We start from the raw sequence: 12,261 nt of genomic DNA on the forward strand, positions 1-12,261 counted from the left end.
TTAAATCATAGACTGAATATGAGGAGACATTTCTTCACTGAGCCTCCACTGGGGGAATTCCCTAATGCAGTGGAGGCTCAGACATTGATTGTGTTCAGAGCCAAAATCAGAACCTTCTCTATTCGGAAAATCAGGCGATATGGGTATATGGCAGTAAAATGATGTTTCAGTGATATTCTTGTTGAATGTGCATCAGCCTTGAGGGAATAAATGGCCGTCTTCCCTCGAGGTTCTTTTCATTTGTTTTTAGCTGATTATTATCATAGGATCATGAGATAGGAGCAGAATTATGTCATTCGGCCCATCAAGTCTACTCTGCCAACCATGGCTGATCTATCTCTCCCTTCTAACCCCATCTCCTGCCTTCTCCCCATTACCTCTGACACCCATACCAATCAAGAATCTATCTATCTCTGCCAAATATATCCACTGACTTTGCCTCCACAGCTTTCTGTGGCAATGAATTCCACAGATTCACCACCCTCTAACTAATGAAATTCCTCCTCATTGCCTTTAATTCTGAGGCTATGATGGAAAAATCTTGGCCAAAATAGAGTTAAAATAAAGCAGAGGATTCACGCATTTGCATGGCCTATTAGGCCCTTTCTGTGTAAGAAGCCACAGGCTGCAAGCTGGTGCTGAGAAGTCTAGGTCCCAGATCAATACCTCAGATAAGGAAGATCCAAATGCCTTCGCAATTGATAGTATGTATGAGGATTTTGCAGAGAAAATATAAGGTATTGTAAATGCATGGGTTTGATTGCATTACTGCAGAGAGATTTAAATAATGTAAATACTGTTGCAAGACAGTTACCCTGCTGATTGGTGATTGGCCAGAGTGTGAAGCCCTGACTGAATTGTTTGTACTGCCAGGGTAAATGTTGCATTATTCAGTTAAACTGACTTCCTGCCAGAAGCTTCTGTAGAAACATTGTTTGGGACTGTAATTGGGTTGGGGAACAGTCAATAATACTGTGATTAATTGATATGTACGATTGGTTTGTAAGGGGAACCACCCGGATGTAGATCGGCCCCTCAAGGTTTGTTGACCTATAAAAGATCGGTGTCGATCTTCTCAAAGGGCGTTTGGGACTGCGTGACCTTTTGATAGTGTCTGCTTGCACGAGGCTGAAGGGCTTGGCCAGGAAGTGACAAGGATCGAACCTGCGGTGGTTTAGGTATCGTATAGGGAAATTTGTTGTTCATTCAAAAATAAAGATTAGTTGGTCCAGTGCTCGACTCAGTGTTGTACTGAACTAGACTGAGGGGGGTAAGCTTTAGGAGCATATTTACATGACTACATTATATGCATTAGCTTTGGACCATCATCCGGTTTGTCACTAATTACTCTAATCGTTCATGCTATAATAGATGTCCCTTTTGTTCTGTACTCCCCTGCATTCTTCCTCTGTATTTGTATAAACTTGTTGCATATCTAATGTCCCAACCTGAAGCTTCAAGCACAGCCTAGCCTAGCAAATGAAGCCCCAGAGACCCGGGTTCGATCCTGACTATGGGTACTGTCTCTACGGAGTTTGTATGTCCTCCCTGTTAACTGCGTGGGTTTTTCCAAGATCTTTGATTTCCTCCCACGCTCCATAAATGTACAGGTTTGTAGGTTAATTGATTTGGTATAAATGTAAATTGTCCCTAGTGGGTGTAGGATAGTGTTGATCCACGATAGCGGGGATCACTGGTCGGTGCGGACTCGGTGGGCCGAAGGGCCTGTTTCCGCGCTGTATCTCTAAACTAAAACTAAACTTCTAGCATTTTCTGTTTTTATATCTGGATTCCAGCTCCCACAGTATTTTGCTCATGGACCTTTCCACTCTTGTTGCTCGGGAGATAATGACCTCAACTGAAATAAGGATGCAAAATTTATGTTTGTAGTATACTTCTTCAAACTTTGCATAAAATATCAGTTCAAGAGGTCAACTATAAATGTCAATATAATGTGGGGGGAAAAAATGTATTTTTGAAGAAAATTCAATTACTTTCAAAACATCCTATCTTCCTTTTATAACCCAGCAAAGTGGATTCAGGATCATAAGATGTGATTTATTTTCAACGCAGAATGAAATATTAATGTGTGCAGTCTTGGGGAGCAAAAACTATCAAATAAAATACAATTTAGAGCCACATCCAATGTGGAGATCAGTACATTAAAATGCACCAACAAAGTTAAATAAATACTAAAAGAATCCAGTGGGGAAAAAGATAGGATAAAACATTGAAGGGACTGCAGGTATTTCTGGTGCATTGTTCTGCATGTAACGCAAGAGCAAATCCAAGATGGGACTGATTCTCTCTCCAGTTTAGACAAGCGCTCTTTTGAGCCATAGTCCATTAATACATAACAAATCAGCAGGTGAAAGTAGGTCACTCTGACCCACCAAACTCACATTAGACAATTTCACTGCCATGGTTTCTAACTACAACCTAATCTATGAAGAAGAACAGTTTATATTAGGGAGACATTTATTTGCTTAAAAGAAGAACCCCTGATATTTGAACCAAGATTCTTGATTAGTACAGGTGTTAGTTTGTGTGGGTAGAAGTTTAGAAGAATGAGGGGGAACCTCTTTGAAACGTACAGAATAGTGAAAGTCTTGGATAGAGTGGATGCGGAGAGGATGTTTCCACCAGTGGGAGAGTCTAGGACTAGAGGTCATAGCCTCAAAATTAAAGGACGTTCTCTCAGGAAGGAGATGAGGAGGAATTACGCAGAGGGTGCTATATTTATAGAATTCTTTGCCACAGAAGGTTGTGGAGGCCAAGTCAGTGGATATTTTTAAGGCAGATATAGATAGATTCTTGATTAGTACGTGTCAATTGTTATGGGGAGAAGGGAGGAGAATGAGGTTAAGAGGGAGAGATAGATCAGTCATGATGAAATGGTGGAGTAGACTTGATGGGCCAAATGTTCTAATTCTATTCCTATCACATGAACTTATTTGTGCACATTTCTAATCTGCAAATTCAGAAAGTTCACCTATGCATACGTTGGCTTGAGTACTTCCATAAAGATTCACCTTAGCATATCAGATACTTTCCTAATGATATCTAAACATGTATATTGCACCCTGACAGACATATACTGCATTTTCTGGATTCAATCTATGATGTAAATTGACTGCTCACATTACACTCAGGATTACATTGCACTGTTTGTTGCATTTGTTTCAATTTAAAGGTTTTCGCTGCAGACCTCAGAAAACCTCGATAGGCTCCATCAGCATTCTCGTTAGCTACCCACACACCTTCCCAAATTCACATAGTGCACTTCAACCAACATGAAGTGTTTTTCTCAACATTTAGCTGGCCCAATGGCACAATGTGGAATAGGGTACAGAGAAAATTAGTGAAGGAATTGGATTGATTTGTGAATAGTCGATGCCCCTTATTTTCCCATATTGTGGGGTCTCTAGCAATGGCAACAGTTGCTGTTCCAGCTGTTAGGACTTATATTCCTTTGTGTCATTTAAAGCCAGGAACCTGTTCCATTAACACCACTCTACACAAAACTTGGTGAACTGAAGTAACATTTGTCTCTTAGCAAATCGCTCTGTGTCAGTTTGTTATCAACCGTGGTGTATCCACGATAAAGCCAGCAAATGATGGAAACATTCAGCTGGTTGGGTAACATCTGAGGAAAGAGAAAGAGAATTGTTCTTTCAGGTCTGGCACCCTATAGCTACAAACCTGTTATGCTGCTGCAAGTAACAATTTCATTGTTCTTGTTTTTGTTTTTTTTCTGGCAATATCTTGACTGTTGACTCTTGAAGATGGATGGTTAGGAATGGCAAATGATGAAGACTAGTCAATGTTCTTGTGCTGAGAGATTACCACTTTTCAGCCACACTTTGCCCTGGTGAATTTGTAGTAAAAGAGGGTAAGAGCAAAGATCAGTGGATAAGATCAGCAACCCCAATTACAATGAAAAAAACAAGGAACTTTGGGTGTCGTGCTTTACAGAGTTGTTAGGGTGTCAACAGAGGTATTCAATAGGTAAGGCAGTGCTACCAGATTCCTACTGATGTTGCCATCTGCCTGAAAGTGAGATTAATGTTTATCCAGATGTGCCATTGTGTGGTGAGAGGTTTTTCACCCCAATCCCAAGCCTCGGGTGGATGATGTGTGCCAAATGTATAACCAGAAGATGGAATGACCAAGAGTAAGTCAGGGAGGTGTACATGACCCAAGTTGCAAAGGAGAAATGCAGTAAGATTTTGGAGCATGAGGGTTTGTCTAAGCAACAGCAGGTGCAAAGTTCATAGGTATAAATGTTTTTGGAGTTGTGCCAGCAGTGTTTGAAACTTGTTCTTGTGAAGACTGGTAGTCAATTCATATCCATAGGTAAATTAACTAGCCATGCTTTAGAGGAGGAATCTCCCAGAGATGTGTGACTGTGGAATTCACTGCCACAAAAGGCAATGGAGGCCAATTCACTGGATGTTTTCAAGAGAAAGTTGGATGTAGCTTTTAGGGTTAACGGAATCAAGGGACATGGGGAGAAAGCAAGAACGGTGTATTGATTTTAGATGATCAGTCATTGTCATATTGAAGGGGGGGGGGGGGGGGGGGGGGGGGGGGGGGGAGTTGCTAACTGCATTTTGTTGTCTCTGTACTGTACACTGCACAACGACAATAAAAATGGAATCGGATTCGGAATCGGAATAAAAGGCTCAAAAGGCAGAATGGTCTACTCCTGCACCTGTTTTCTATGTTTCTATGTTTCTATGAATCGAGGATTTATTTATTTCACATCTGTTTTATGTCCGTCCTAACTTTTATAATCACACTGAAAATCAGATCACAACACAAAAAAAAAACCTATTGAGATAGAAACACAGGTGGAACTGCATTAGCTGATGCGTTAATATTTATTTCCAAAATTATCCTTATTTTCAGATATATAGCCAATCAGAGAAATCATACAAAAATATTCTATATGAGTTTTGGTATTTGTAATAACTGTAACAGTAATAGCTATTTAATAGTATTTTGAATGTGCTTTAATGAAATTGTCACAAAGGAGCCCTAGAGCTGATATCTAATATAATTAATTCCTCCCTTAAGCTCTTCAGAGCTTTGAAAATGTGTAAGTTTTATCATGGCAGCAGAAAATATAATTTCCCATGAACTTCTGATTTTGGATGTAGCAAGATTAAAGCAAGATATGACACCACAGGGAATTTCTGATTGCAAGTGAAGAATAAATGTTGTTGGCCTTCATGGATATCAAACCTGAAAGATTGTTTATTTCAAAGAATATTGCAGTTAAATTTTGTGTGAGAAATCCAGGTCTTTCATCAATTCATTCGCCCTGTAGACCGCAGATGCGTTTTCAAATTGTTTTTAATTGAATTGTAATGATAATTGTAACCTGCAAAGCCAATACAAAAATATGTTCCTAAACTTGAATGAATATTCTAATAAGTGAAGAAAACACATATTGCAAGTCAGGTGTAATACCTGAATTTTGGTTTCCTCCCTGAAAGGTCAAATTTTGAATACTTCTACCTGCTTTTGTAAATGTCAACACGATAATTTTATTTACAGATTTTTTTACAGATGTTAGCTTTGATACAGAATGCAAATGAGAAAACGTTTGAATAAAAGGGAAGGGACAATTTTTCCACTCTCTGACGCGTAACACCTTCTCATGTAACCACATTTCTTCCTCCCCCTCCACCATACAAAGTGGGTGAATGCTTTGCAGATCATTCAGCCTCAGTCTGCAGAAGTGACAGTAAGCTTCTGCATACACGCCTCTTAATTATCTTCACATTAATAACTTTGTGATGGTGGTCTCCTGCACTACTTCAGCTAGGCCGAATACAAACATGAGGAACAACACATCAGTCATATTGCAGCCTGCAAGCCATCACGTTCAATTCTTCACATAACTTTCTCTTTCTTTCATTTTGTATTAGAACTGGCCATTTCTGCCTGGGATAATTTTAGCTCATATTGCGTTTTTTGTACAGTCTACCCAGCTGGACAATGTCCCACAGCCTTCTATTAGTAACACATCACACAGATGAAAAAAATAATCTAATTTTAACTGCCCCTTAACTGTCACATTAGATCACCTAATCTCACCCTACCACAGATATAAAGTACCTAGGTACCATCCACCATTCACCATTCCCCTTCTACTCTTCCACCTTCTCTGTTGCCTGAAACTAACATGATTTGTTTCTTTCTTAGCTCTGATGGAGAGTCCTGAACCTGAAACATGAACTCTTTCTCTTTCCACAGACTGTGCGCATGGGGAGGCAGGTCTCCTCCAGCATCACCCTGAACATCGGTGCACCACAGGGCTGTGTGTTGAGCCCCTCCCTCTTCTCCCTCTACACTCTCGACTGCAAACCCACCCACGAGGCCAACACCATATTAAAGTTTGCAGATGACACCATCGTGGTAGGCAGGATCACGAGTAACAACGAGGCCGCCTACAGGACAGAGGTAGAGAACCTGGTGAGCTGGAGCCGTGAGAACAACCTGATCCTCAATGCAGCAAAAACAAAGGAGATGATCCTGGACTTCAGGAGGAGACCGAAGACCTTCGTCCATCAGCCCATCACCATTAACGGCGAGACAGTGGAGGCTGTGCAGAACATCAGGTACCTCGGGGTCAACATCAGCCACGACCTGACCTGGACCGTCAACATCACGGCGACGGCCAAGAAAGGACTTCAAAGGCTTCACTTCCTGAGGTGCTTGAAGAGGGCACGTCTCCCACAACAGCTGCTGGTGAGCTTCTACAGGTCAGCCATCGAGTCAGTTCTCACATACTGCATCACAGTATGGTACTCTGGCTGCACCGCAGAGAACAGGAAAGCTCTCCAACGTGTCATTAAGACTGCTGAGAGGATCACTGGCACCCAGCTCCCCAGACTGGAGGACATCTACTGGACCCGCTGCATCCGGAGGGTCAAGGGCATCATTAGAGACAGCACACACCCTGGACACTGCCTCTTCACCCCCCTGCCCTCAGGAAAACGATACAGGGCACTGAGCGCCCGCACGACAAGACTAAAATACAGCTTCTACCATGTGACACTATTGAACTCTATCCCCCTCCCACACTGATTCCCCCCCTCTCTCTCACACACCCGCCCATACTCCTATATGTTTATAGTCTAATTTTTTTAATAGTTCTTTTTTAAACGTATTTTATACTCGTATTCCTGTGCAGCTGGAGGACTGCTCCAACAAAATGTTGTTGTCTTGTACAATGACAATAAAGATTATTATTATTATTATTATTATTATTATTATTATTATTATTATTATTATTATTATTATTATTAAACATTCCTGACCTGCTGCGTGTTCCTATCATTACTTGCTTTTATTTTAGATTTCGAGAACCTGCAATTTTATTTTTTAATTTATCAAAGGTTCCTTTAGTCTCTGCAGATGACAATGCGTATTGCAGATAGTGATATGATTCATATGAAGAAGAGTGGAATTAGTTGCCATGTTATGAATTTGCTCGGAGACAGCCCATCATTATGGCCTGATTCCACAAATAGCCTATCTTCTGAAATATCACTAAATGTTTTTTACTGGTTAGTTTTCTTCAGTATTAAGCTAGTGATTTATAAATAATAATTTAAGAACCACAAGGCATCTTTCAAAGAATGATATATGGCACATTTAAGTGTTACTTCATGCAACGGAACTTGAAGATGTAAAGTTGATTGAGAAAATACAGAGATGGCAGAAGGATTTTGTTTCTGATTTTTGGTCTTCTTAGTACATGCAAGTTCTGAAAACTTGAGCTGAGGACTCCTAGGAAATGATACAATTACCGCTTTGTAATTTTGATATGAAACAGATATGGAGAAGGAGCTTGTTAACTGATTTTAAAAATTTAACACTGAATACACAGGATGCACACATCGTTTTATTTTTATTTATTCATTTGTGAACAATGTGGGACTCTACAATAACAGCATTTTCATGGTCATTATTGCTGAAACTACGTTATTTTACCAGATGTTTAATTAACTGGACTTCAATTCCTCTCCTGACATGATGTAATTTGACCCTTGTCACAAAATAGTTAGTCTAAGTTTCTGGATTAGTAATTCAGTAATTTAGCCTCTATGTCAGATCTCCAAAGCATGGCAGTCTATTGTGTTCTTTTACCACTGACAGGTCATTTTCAGAATAGCACATCAGAAGTACAAGAGTACAGACACAAAACCTAAAGTTACTGTCAGACACCACTAAAATATTATGAACTAGTATGTGTCAGGGGTGAACTACAGGCCATAGACCAATGGCACGGTCTTCATATTGTGGGCCTTGAAGACAACTCAAATGGACAGGCAGCATTAATGGCCTCTATAAGGAAGAAGGATATTTATTTAGAGGTTAATTAGTTAATTCCAGCACAATGCCATATTATTCCAAATGGCATCATATCTCTGGTTACTAACCCAATGTAAGAGGTGGATTGATGTGATGCAGTTTGAACACTGTCTGATGGTTCCCATGGACAGTTGGGTTGGAAGGAACATTCTACACAGTCCTGGTGCACTTACATTTTCTTCACGTGGTCTGTCCTGTTTTGACGAATGCAATCAACCCGGCATGCACAATCAAATAAGATCAAATAGAACAAGTTGTCCTACAACTTTAGGCTGTGCATGCCATACACAAGAAGACATTCAAAAGCTACTTCCTGTTTCATAAAATTGAATGCAACTAAGCAACAGTTTTGAAATTCTTTTGATCGATCTGTTTGTTCTTGAGCTACATATAGCTCTGTCAATTGAGATTGCTAGAGAATCTTCGATGGAAGACATGAAGATTTAGTGATATTTTGCAGCTAAATCCATTTGAACCGTTTACCTCCATATCCACAAGCTTTATTCGTCTTTTTGGTGATATTTGGGAGCAGGCAAAATAAAAAATCTTCACCGTGATATGTGTTTCCAAGGAGGTTTTTTGGTGTGGGATAATGAACAGACTTGGCCAACTGAAACATTCTCATGTGTATCCCTTCATCTCTGTCAAATGAAACAACATAAGAAGATGAGATCATTTTCTTTGGATATTTTGTTGTGTTTCTCAGGTGGACAACTTGGCTGTGGAGAGTTGTATTTGCCTTTATAGTCAGTTTGAAGTGTTCCTTTAATCATGGAACTTTTCGAAGTCCATCCTATACCTGGCTCTCCCCGCCTCTGTCCAGTACATCAGGTTTGAAGTTGGTCTCAGGTCCACATACTCAATAGTGTAGCCAAGGCTGGAGACCCAGGGATGCTGCATGGTGCTGTACATGACAATATATGTCCATTCTCAGAAGTCTATTCATCGTTATTATGCCTGTGATTCCTTTTGTCTATGTTGGTTCTGCTTTTGAGAGATACAGAAATTCTATTTTCCTCTAAAATGGTATGATTGTTATCACCGTCAGTTCAATATCTTAGTGTGTCTTTCATTGTTCGTGTTGGTGAAGGGAATCGTTATTTTCTCTTCCTTTCACTGATTATTGTTTACTGGATCTGTCTTTGTGTTATTTCCATTCTGTGCAGAAATATCAAAGCAGTGATATTTGAGGGAAATTGTTATTCCTACTGATTACAGCATGCAAAACTGCAAATTATGGTATACAATCATTTGTCTGTCAATCCTATTATGACAGAAATTGCCTGTGATAAACTGCAATGGAAGAGTTCTTAATAAACAAATAATCTTTATCCATTTTAAATATTCCACTTAAAATAATTTTCTTTGAGTGCAAGTACCTCTTCATAGGCAGTCCTCAGAGTCAAGGACAATCTGATCCTTTACATTTCTGTGGCATCTGAAGAGGTGGGTGAATAGCAACAACTCTCCCAAAGATAGATTAAGATGCTGGAGAAACTCAACGGGTGAGGCAGCAGCTATGGAGCGATGGAAAAGGCGACGTTTCGGGTCGAGACGCTTCTTCAGACTGATGTGGGGTGGTGGGGCCGGGAAGAAGAAAGGAAGGGGCGGAGACAGTGGGCTATGGGAGAACTGGGAAGGGGAGGGGAAAGAGGGAGAAAGCAAGGACTACCTGAAATTGGAGAAGTCAATGTTCATACCGCTGGGGTGCAAACTACCCAAGCAAAATATGAGGTGCTGCTCATCCAATTTACGGTGGGACTCACTCTGGCCATGGAGGAGGCCCAGGACAGAAAGGTCGGATTTGGAATGGGAGGGGGAGTTGAAGTGTTGAGCCACCGGGAGATCAGCTTGGTTATTGCGAACTGAGCGAAGGTGTTGGGCGAAGTGATCACCAAGCCTACGCTTGGTCTCACTGATGTAGAGCAGCTGACACCTAGACCAGTGGATGCAATAGATGGAGTTGGAGGAGGTGCAGGTGAACCTCTGCCGCACCTGGAAAGACTTGGATTGAGGGGAGAGATAAAACGACAAGTATAGCATTTCCTGCGGTTGAAAGGAAAAGTACCAGGGGAGGGGGTGGTTTGGGTGGGAAGGGACAAATTGACCAGGGAGATAGAGGGAGCAGTCTCTGCAGAAAGCTGAAAGGGGAGGAGATGGGAAGATGTGGCCAGTGGTGGGATCCCGTTGGAGGTGGCGAACGTGTCGGAGGATTATGTGTTGTATGTGAAGGCTGGTGGGGCGGAAGGCGAGGCCAAGTATTTTTGAAATTTGTTTTCCAGATGTCCAGTTATAAAGAACAATGTGACATGAGATGGAGTCAAGAAGATCTCAGTTTCAATTTTGTTTACTGTCATATGAACCGAGGTACAGCAAAAAGCTTTTGTTGCGTGCTAACTAGAATTGCACCAAAAGCAGTTGATGTACTCATCTGTGTGTGTGTTAATTGTGTCTCTATCCTGAAAAAACTCTCTTTTATGCTCAACTCTCAAATTAGTTGGTTGTTGCACGTTTGAGCCCTCAGCAGGTTTCAGTGCTGAAGGATTTGTGTGACTCAGGGCTATTGGCTAGTTGTCGTATTTTTTTTAGCTTTCCACCGAACTACAGTGCTTCAGTCACATTCTGTCCCTTTCAACATGCTGGTGTTTCCAGCCTAAAGATAACCTTGGATTGCAATTATTTAGTTGATGTTCATTACACAAAGTTCAGTTAGTACAGACAAAGAAACACATTCCTCCGGTTCAAAGTCAAGGTACTAAAACAGAGCCAAACAAGCCCTAAATCTGTTACCCCTATTTGTGTTAGTCGATCAGGCAGGATCCGTAAACCAGTAGTCAGGTTAGGTTTGGAAGTTAAATAACTCACTGCACAAGTAAAACAAAAATGTGTAGATATGTAAAATAAATACTGGTTTAAATCAAATATCACAACAACAAAATTGTAAATGAGTACTTAGATTTAATACTTTAAAAAGGAGAGCAGTGGAATGTATTCATACATATACATATTTAATGAGTTGGTGTTCACTATAAGCAAGAGATGCTGGGTAATACATTTCTCTTTTGATCCAGGCAACCAGTGTGTAAGTCTAGTTCTTCAATCTGCCGTCCGGAATATAACAATAAACAAATTGCTTTTTCTCAAAGGAAAGTTACTGAGATTGAGTCATTTCTGATGGTGATGTCCATCCCATGAAGTAGCAATGTTACAACATTTTGAGATTTAAAAAATCGTCTGCAATTTATCCCATCATATAAAGCATAAAAATAACTTTAATTTGACACCAAATTCACTTTCATATCTTCAGTATTAAAAAAAGGTATGGCCATTTTCATACTCGGAAATTAGCATCTTGTTCCCTATTACTTTTCCATTGACTTAACACAAAAGCCGTGACCGAGGACAGTCAAAAACCCATAACTTTCTTAAAAATTACGAGAACTGAATGAAAAGTTCAGTTATTATAGAAGCATTGTGAAACAAATATAAACCATCTTACTTGAATGACCTGAAATTAAAGCATATAATTAGTTAGTTACCTAATTGTAGCTAATTACAAAATTGACCGTCATACTCCTCAGATTGTAACAAATAAGCAATCTTGTTTTTCCTCAACTTTTCAATTTTGGCATTGTAAACTATGAGTTTTTGTTCTTGAAACCACGCATGACATGCCTTTCTGCACACTACTTTCTCATTAAGAATGTCCTGTAGAACATCAAATTTGGAGTAGTCTAAATTCAGATAATCTCTGCGAATGCTGTCTAAATCAATCTCTTTTGCTGGGCATTTGGATTGATAATTTTGCATTTCTTCTTCGGAGAAATTTAGATAAACATCTATCCATTTCTTAAGAAAAGGTTCACATTTTTA

This window comes from Leucoraja erinacea, chromosome 22 (assembly GCF_028641065.1).
Source record: "Leucoraja erinacea ecotype New England chromosome 22, Leri_hhj_1, whole genome shotgun sequence".
NCBI classification, from domain to species: Eukaryota; Metazoa; Chordata; class Chondrichthyes; order Rajiformes; family Rajidae; genus Leucoraja; species Leucoraja erinaceus.